Source organism: Nicotiana sylvestris, chromosome 3 (assembly GCF_000393655.2).
Source record: "Nicotiana sylvestris chromosome 3, ASM39365v2, whole genome shotgun sequence".
Lineage (NCBI taxonomy): Eukaryota > Viridiplantae > Streptophyta > Magnoliopsida > Solanales > Solanaceae > Nicotiana > Nicotiana sylvestris.
The window spans coordinates 80,344,054-80,352,899 of NC_091059.1; the positions used below are offsets into that span (position 1 = coordinate 80,344,054).

The 8,846-nt window shown below is 35.3% G+C and overlaps 1 long non-coding RNA gene across 2 annotated transcripts; it reads right to left on the bottom strand.

Annotated features, from left to right (window-relative positions):
* Positions 1 to 3,198: 3,198 nt before the first annotated feature.
* LOC138886878 (uncharacterized) lies at positions 3,199 to 6,524 on the bottom strand. Of its 2 annotated transcripts, XR_011405814.1 has the most exons (3): positions 6,236 to 6,521; positions 4,676 to 4,746; positions 3,199 to 3,490 (listed from the first exon to the last, which is right to left on the bottom strand). It is a non-coding gene; the product is annotated as an uncharacterized lncRNA (long non-coding RNA). The 2 variants fall into 2 exon arrangements; XR_011405815.1 differs by lacking the exon at positions 4,676 to 4,746 and having other exon boundaries at positions 6,236 to 6,524.
* Between the last annotated feature and the right edge of the window lie 2,322 nt (positions 6,525 to 8,846).

An 8,846-nucleotide genomic window follows, 5' to 3' on the forward strand; every position in this document is an offset into this window, starting at 1 on the left:
AGTTAACATCAAATGGGATAGGGTACCGGCCTATCCATAAGTCTGTAGCAAAATTCTGATACGATAACTCATAGACTTGGCTGCACTCCGAATGAGGTGGAGTCTTACCGATCCTTCGCTGAATGCTAACCTCGTCTTCAATGAGGGTTCATCAAATTGATTACTTATACCTACAGGCATGAATGCAGCGTTCACAACAAAAAGTCATCAGTACGAACAACGTACCGAGTATGTAAGGCATGAAAACCGATATATAAAGGACATGAATGAAACATAGAGTACATGACTCAACCTGTAAGTCTGGATAACTCTGTATATCATTTAATACTTATAGTGTCATGCGTATGCGTATGAATGTCACGTCGTGCATAGGTACATGTGTTCATGACATCATCAAGCCTCTGAGGGCATCCCATTATATCATCTCAGCCACTATCGGTAAATCATCAACGTATACCAGCTGATCAGGTGGTGGTGCGTATATAACGCCATAACCTTTCCCACATCCCATATATATATATATATATATATATATATATATATATATATATATATATATATATATATATATATATATATCATCTCGGCCACTGTGGGCAAATCATCAACGTATACCAACTGATCAGGTGGTGGTGCGTATATAACGCCATAACCTTTTCCCATATCCCATATAAATATATTTACATATATATATGCGTATATAACGCCATCGCGTATATAACGCCATCTGGTCACGGGTCAGTGTAAATGAATGCAATGCATGATAAGTACGTCAATAAAATCTTTCGGAGTGTCATAAGACCATTTTGCCTCTGATTAATATCATGAAATAAACTTTATCAACTTATGTATTTTCTGAGACTCATGAATAGACGATACAATAACAAGACTTATGGGAGAATAAGAATATACATATCTCTAGCATTTCTATGAATAGAATAATTTTACACAGAAGTTATCCATCTTTACTTAAATTTCAGCAACACCGCATAAAAAAACTGTTACGGTTAAATAGGTAGTAAATAATATGCTCACAACAGTCCCATAGCCACCAAATTCTTTTGACATCTAACTTGACAAATAGTCTTTAAAAAGGAAGGATAAAACCTTTGTCATTTTACCTAATCATCTAAGTCCAGAATTGCACACTGAAGCTTAATTGATCCTTATTTTGATAAAGCCAGAAACTTTTCCAGAATTTACATAAACAAAGAGGGGCAATAAAAAAAAAAAGGGAAGAAAAGAACTGACCTCAGATTGAAAGTTCCAAGGAAACCCCAAGTTGCATAAAGAAGACCATAACTTGTTTAAAGCCAGATTAAAAAAAATGTCAAAATTATTTTGTAAATATCCCGATTTGTGGGTTTCATTCTTGCGCAGCAGGAGCCACGTTAATCTTCTTTTCCAATTTTTCATTCATTTTCAAGCACCATATTTCCTTTTTTCCTTCCTTTTTTTTTTTTTCAATTATACAACATACTCCTCCATAGTCCCTTCCAGATATAGAAAGTTACTTCACCTTAGAGGTGTAACTTAATCGTTAATGTTTTGCTTTTTATAAGATTTTGTTGCTCGACTATATTTCATACAATCGCCTTTAATGTAATATAGGGGTCAAGAACAATTATTACTCAACCAAGAATATTATAAAGAGCATGATAAAAAAATCATACTGACTACTACCAATAGAAACGATATTTTCTCTTTGCTTTCCTTAGATTTCTGTAAATTTTTCACCTAGGATTTCCTTTTCTAGTTTTATTAGCTCGAAATGCCTTCAAGTTGATGTCAAGATTCAACATTCTTCAAGAATTTCGCTGGGCTTGACTGCTTCCTCTTACAATTCTCTTTCCTCGTTTTTCTAACTTCTACAGTATTACATATTGGGTCAGGATTTAGTACCAAATCTTTTGCATTATTAACCACACAATTGTGAACAACCATAAAGAAAAAAGAAAAAAAGGGTACTCTGTACTATTTGAATGGGATCAGACAATTAGAGATAACACATAATGGAGGATAGAATTCTTGAATTTGGGAATGAAATTTGTATCAAGAAAAGAGAAAGAGAGAAACTGAAAAACAAATTGGAGGGATACGCATATAATTTTTACGGAACTACCTGGAAAAGTTTTTAATACAAAAATGACTAATGACTTGATGTTTTTAATCTAAATATGCCACCTTACTGCATTGACTTAAGAGTCATTGTACATTAAAAGGGGGCTTCCACGTTAGGCCTCCTGAAACTTATCCAAATTATAATTCATTAACTAGTTAATCTCCTACTAAAAATTATTAATTTCCCAATTATCTATATAATTAAGAATTATTTCAAATTACTTAAAATATTACTCATTTTTAAGACACTTTATACACCTTATTAATATGGTCATGTGGTACCATATAAAATCAATACATACACTATTATTTTGTTAAAATATCCGTGTAAAAAAAATTCATATATTTTCTCAACTTCTAATTTTCCTAATCTCATATAAAGAGTACAAATTTTCGTACGCTTAATTCTTAAAATAGTAAAAAGATAACCTTATTTTCTTGCGAGAAAATAATTTCTATATTTACAATAAAGAAAATCTCATAAACTTTCTCATATTATGAGTATAATTTAAAACATATACGAAAGTAGTAATATTAATAACTATAGAAAATCATATTTTTCAAACCATTTTTTTTAAAAATGTTTCACTCAAAATACCATATCAAATATATATATATAATAGTATCAAGACTGTTAAACTTACGGGGTGTAACACCCCGCTAGGCCCAAAATATCTAATCTCATAAATCTTTTGGCTAAGTACTGAACATCCATAGCCAAAGGCCTCTCCACCACTGGAATAAATGCCAAACTCCACATGCCTCTGCCTTTCTACTCAAGGCATCTGCTACCATATTTGCCTTACCCATATGATACAAGATAGTGATATCATAGTCCTTAAGCAACTCAAGTCATCTCTGCTACCTCAAATTCAAATCATTCTACTTGAACAAGTGTTGAAGACTCTGATGATCAGTATAAACCTCACATGATACAACATATCTGTCACGACCCAAAATCCCATCAAAAGTCGTGATGGCGCCTAACCTACTTGCTAGATAGGCCAACACCTAATAACAATAACAGAACCAACTTATTAAGTTACTAACAGAGTTGATAAAATATAAAACTAGAAACAATCTCAAAATCCATATAAAGATACAAATATCTTAGACGGGGTCTAAACATGACCACAACTGTCTAGAATTGCCCAAAACAAGGTGTCATAATATCATGAGCATCTAATAAGAGTGAACTGTATCTATCAAATAACAATATCTCTCTGGAAGAAACAAAAGGACAGAAATAGATAATCAAGGGAGGGGAACTCTATGGGCTGTGGATCAAACAATTAGGCAGCTCACTAAGAAGTTCCCAATGCAAGTCCCTTTGTAGCTAAATGGGTATGACTGATACCGACCTCAGAATCTGTACAAAATGTGAGTATAATATGAGTACAAAATTATGATACTTAGTATTAAGTCTAGACTCGAAGAAGTAGTGATGAAGAATCGACACTAACACTTATTAGCAGTTTGATAAGCAAATAAAAGCATAAAATAGAACAATAGCTAAGGCATGATATCATCAAATAGGTGCAAGGCAAAAGGTACGGTAATATCTGATTTTTAGACATGCTTCTCAGGCAAAGGAAATAATACAAAATCAAATATCTCAGCTACGTTTAAAATCATGATATAAACCAATCAATATATATATATATATATATATATATACACACACATACACACAAATACACACAGACATACGAGAGCTACAGAATGGATCTAAAATCCATATGCATGCTCATGATCAAATCTCAACACCTCACTGCCAATTCATATGCCCGACACTGGCCAAGTATCCAATTAGCACCAATTTGGGTTCCTGCGCTCACATGACCCAAAGTAACATGGGTAATCACTTGGCTCCAGAGGGACCGATCCATATTCAAGTATCGTTACGGCGTGCAACCCAATCCACTAATAATACTAAAGTCCATAATCAATATCCACTTTGTCCTTAGTGCCAAAATCCTCAAATAATTTTAATATCTAACACTCTAACTCATTCATATGAATATGAGATGATTAAATAAAGATGCACCAGGAAAAAAATAGTAAGATGCGAATGAATATTAATATGAATAAGAGATGGTTATGACTAATCTTGTAATTCAACTTTCTATAATAGTTTAATAGGATCATTTAATATTCCAAAGTCCGATCATGATATCAAACTTGAGCACCAAAAGTCAATAATCACTAAGTGATAAGTCAAGTATGACAATTGCATGAGTATGGATAAAGTAAAAAGCCCAACACAGAGAAAGAAGTCAGCCATGTTTAGATGAACAAGACATAAATCTAGCATAGTCTCAAATTATGATTAAGATTCATCAAGTAGTTATATAATAAATTAAATACGGATAACAATTCATAGAGTCTCAACAAGGCATGATATAAGCCTAACTCTAACTGCCTATGGTCATAACCTAGCCACACGTATATGATCGTCACCTAGCATAAACACAACACTTAAATCAAGTAGCAAATCGCAAATAAATTGTGTATGGGGAAAATTTCCTTGTACAAGGATAGACAAGAGACTTACATCCACCCGATAACAACTCCAACCTTCCAAAACAGGTTTCCCTCCCAAATTCACATCCAAACAACTCGAATCTAGTCAAATACAACTCAATAATGTCAAACAAAATCATAGGAATTAATTTCAATAATAAAGCTTCAATCTAATCCCGAAAAGTCGACAAAAGTCAACACACACCCACATGGTCAAAATCCGAGCCAATGGGGTAGATTCTGACTACTCATAATTCCATGTGTCCATATATGTGATTAGATTCCAAAATCAAGTTCAAATTGACTCTCAAATCCCAAATTACACTTTCTTAAGTTGTAAAAAAAATCCTAAATTTCACTTTAAATATTCAAGTTTTAGGTGTAGAAATCCATGGAAAGTCAAGATATATAATCAAATCCAAGATATATAATAAGGGAGTTTTTCCAATAAAATTGACAATAACCAAAATGAGATTGTTTATTTAAATCAGAGTCGCCACTTGGGATAATTTATGGTGTCCCAAGTCACCGATTTATTTTAAATCCCAAATCGAGGAAATTGAATCTATTTATGGTCTGCGAACATAAAAGACCGGGTAAGAATTTTTTTTAACCCGGTAGAAGGTGTTAGGCATTCTCGGGTTCCGTGGTTTTAGCACGGTCGCTCAACTATTAATAATGTCCTAATTATCTGATTAATTACATATTTTAAACCTACGCGCATTTTTAACTTTCTAACCGCTTTTAATGGTTATAGAACAAATTACGATTCTCGTACACTTGTTATTTTGAACACATTGCAAATCGCGTCATATGAAATGCACCTGCAATTTATGATATGTTTATTTTATTATTATTATTCAAAATTATGGTAGGGTCACATAAAATGCACACCCGAATTGAGATTTACGTATCATGATCATGCCACGGGAACCGTACCCATGGCCACGATAATTTATTAATTGCTCCTCAAAGCAACTACGAATATTCATAACTTTTCTGCCTGCATTTTTTTCAAAATCTCCAACAGTAATGATGTAATAGAGCTCCTTCTAATCAACACCACAAAAACACTATATTAACAAATATACAAATAATCATATTTAGTAAAATCCACAAAATAATTACAAATAAACTACTACTGATATTAATATTGATTTGACCATGGAAAACATTGCAGCAAAATCATCATATCTGGGTAAGAACAAACTAAAGAGAAGGAATCAAAATGCCAAATTAACCGGAAGTAAAAGCTCACAAATATCATATGAATATATTCAAACACATACGCCATTTTCAATGTTTCCATATTCTGCAGTTGCACTTAGTTTAACAACATCTCTTTCTCATCACATACTACTGTCAAAAATTCTTATTTAGACATAAGCTTGTAATTGCATTTTTAATCAGATTCATATTTAACTATCATGACATATAAATCAGTAATAACAGTCAATGAAACATTAACAATGAAAATACTAACCAGTGTAAACAATTTTCATTCATTAGTTAATCGAAACTTCGAACGAAAACTGCGAAACGAACCATGAACAAGAAACATGAACGGCAGCTTCAAAATTTGAACACCCACCTTGGCTTTACTCCATTTCAAACAAAGATCTTAGTTGATCTCTCCGATCTCTGCTTTTGTATCTCTTGCGGCTGCCGTGAAGTGTGGAATGGGTCTGTTCCGGCAGGTTTTGTTGAGGGTGGTTGGTTGAGAGGTGATGTGTGCTAGTTTCCGGCAATGGGGGGTGCGGGCGGAGTTGTTGGCGGCTTGGTGGTGTAAGTGTGGTGGAGTTGGGTCTATTAAAGGTTGAAGAAGAAGAAACTAAGAGTGTCTCTTTGAAGAGGGAACGACTAGTTGCTTCTGTCACAACCCCAATTATCCGGTCGTGATGACACTTATTACAAAACTAGGCAAGCCAACCCAATCAAATATCTACAGTAAATCTCTTTTAATAAAAATATCTTTGTAACATTAATAAAGTCTCAATTTTTCATAAGAAGTATTTAAATCGCCAAAATATGCGAAAAACAGTAAAACATCAAACCAACACAGCCCAACAATCTGGTGTCACGAGTCTAGAGCCTCTAAATACACTAATCTGACTGTCTAATACATAACAAGTTTATAAATGCAGAAAACAAGGATAGGAATGAGGAAAGCAGGGCTGCGGACGCCGTGCAGCTACCTTGCAGTCTCCGATAAGCTCCAAAAATGCTGGGGACTCTCACTCTGCCGCTTGGGCACCTGGATCTGCACACAAGGTGCAGGGAGTAATGTGAGTACGCTAACTCAGTAAGTAGCTAAAGTAAATAAGGTCTGAGTGCAGTGACGAGTAGTTAAAAATCATAAATAAGAGTACACAACAGAGTATCAAGTCAAACTCAATAGTTTAAAAGTCAAGTTACTTCGTAAAAACTTCAGTTTCAATTGAAGTACTTTGAAATCATATGTTTAGCAGCTTTCAACAGAGGCTCATTATAAAAGAAGAGTGAAATCATCAAAGATATCATAAATGGGCCGCTCGGGCAAGGTATCACTCATAAATATAGCCTCTCGAGTAAGCCTCTTAGTCACTCGTGACTCAGCTCTCATCACTCAGTACTCACACTTAGAACACAGGCTCAATAATATCTCATAATAGTAATAATCATAATAACCACTGCGGCGTGCAGCCCAATCTATAAATTATAGTCGACTACGCTCACTAGGGGTGTACAAACTCCGGAGGGGCTCCTACAGCCCAAGCCTCATATCGTTGCGGCGTGCAGCCCGATCCCATACGGCCCAAGCAGTTTTCACATTTTTAAGAAATAGAGTGATAAAACCAGGTTTAAACAATAAATAGGTAAAACATGACTGAGGATATGCTTTCAAATAAATAGAATGAGGAAAACAGTAAAAATGCCCCTAAGGGTCTCAACAGGTCGGCACAAGGCCCCAAATATGGCATACAACCCATAATATAGTATCAACCTCTAAAATAAGTGATATCATAAGATTTAAAATCAAATATGCGGCTTAATAGTCGTTATGGGACGGACCAAGTCACAATCCCTATCGGTGCACGCCCACACACTCGTCACCTAGCATGTGCGTCACCTCATTTAACAAAACAATACGAAATACGAGGTTTGTACCCTGTGTTCCAGATTTACAATAGTTACTTACTTCAAACCGGATGAAATACTACTCCGCAATGCCTTTGCCTCTCGTTTCGGCCTCAACTCATGCCGAATCTACCCAAAATCAGAATCATAACATTAGAATATGTTAAAGGGACGAGGCCCATGCGAAATTAATCAAATTATACAAAAAATCCCGAAATTGGTCTAATCCGACCCCCGAGCTCAAGTCCTGAAATTTGATAAAAATTGCATCAACGGAATCCTTATCCTCCCACGAGTTCATACATACCAAGAATACTAAAATCCGACTACAAATGACCCCTCAAATCCCCTAGATTAAAGTCTCAAGTTTCCAAGCCCTAACTCCCCAATTTAGGCTTCAAATCTCCCAAGTTTCGTGTTTAATTAGGTAGAAATCATAATAGGATCGAGTATTAAGTCCAAAATTCTTACCTCCAATAAGTTCTCTTTGATCCCCTCTTCAATCTCTCTCAAAAAGCTCCAAAATCGAGTAAAAAATGGTGGACTTAGGCCAAAAATCATGAAAATGGCCTTTTAAACATTCTGCCCAGTTCTTTAATTTACTTAATCGCGATCACGGGAAATCCATCGCGATATCGAAGCACAAAATCTGTTGTCCCGAAATTTCACTCTACGCGATCGCGTACATACCCACGCGAACGCAATGCCCAGGGTCTTACACCTACACGATCACGAATGATCCCACACGATCACGATACATAGAAACCTACACTCACGCGATCGCAACCCTATCTATGCGAACGCGAAGAATAACCTGGATCCCCCCCTGAGACAGATCTATGTGATTGCGAGCCTCCTCATGCGATCGCGATGAAGAAAAACCTGCAACAGAACTAAAGCTAAAACCTGCAACTTTTTAACATGCAATTTGATCCGTTTAACCACCCGAAACTCACCCGAGGCCCTCGGGACCTCAATCAAATATGCCAACATGTCCCATAACATCATTCAAACTTGTTCCAACCTTCGGAATACTCAAAAAAACATCAAAACACCAAATTTGCATCATATTCAAGCCTAAGAAT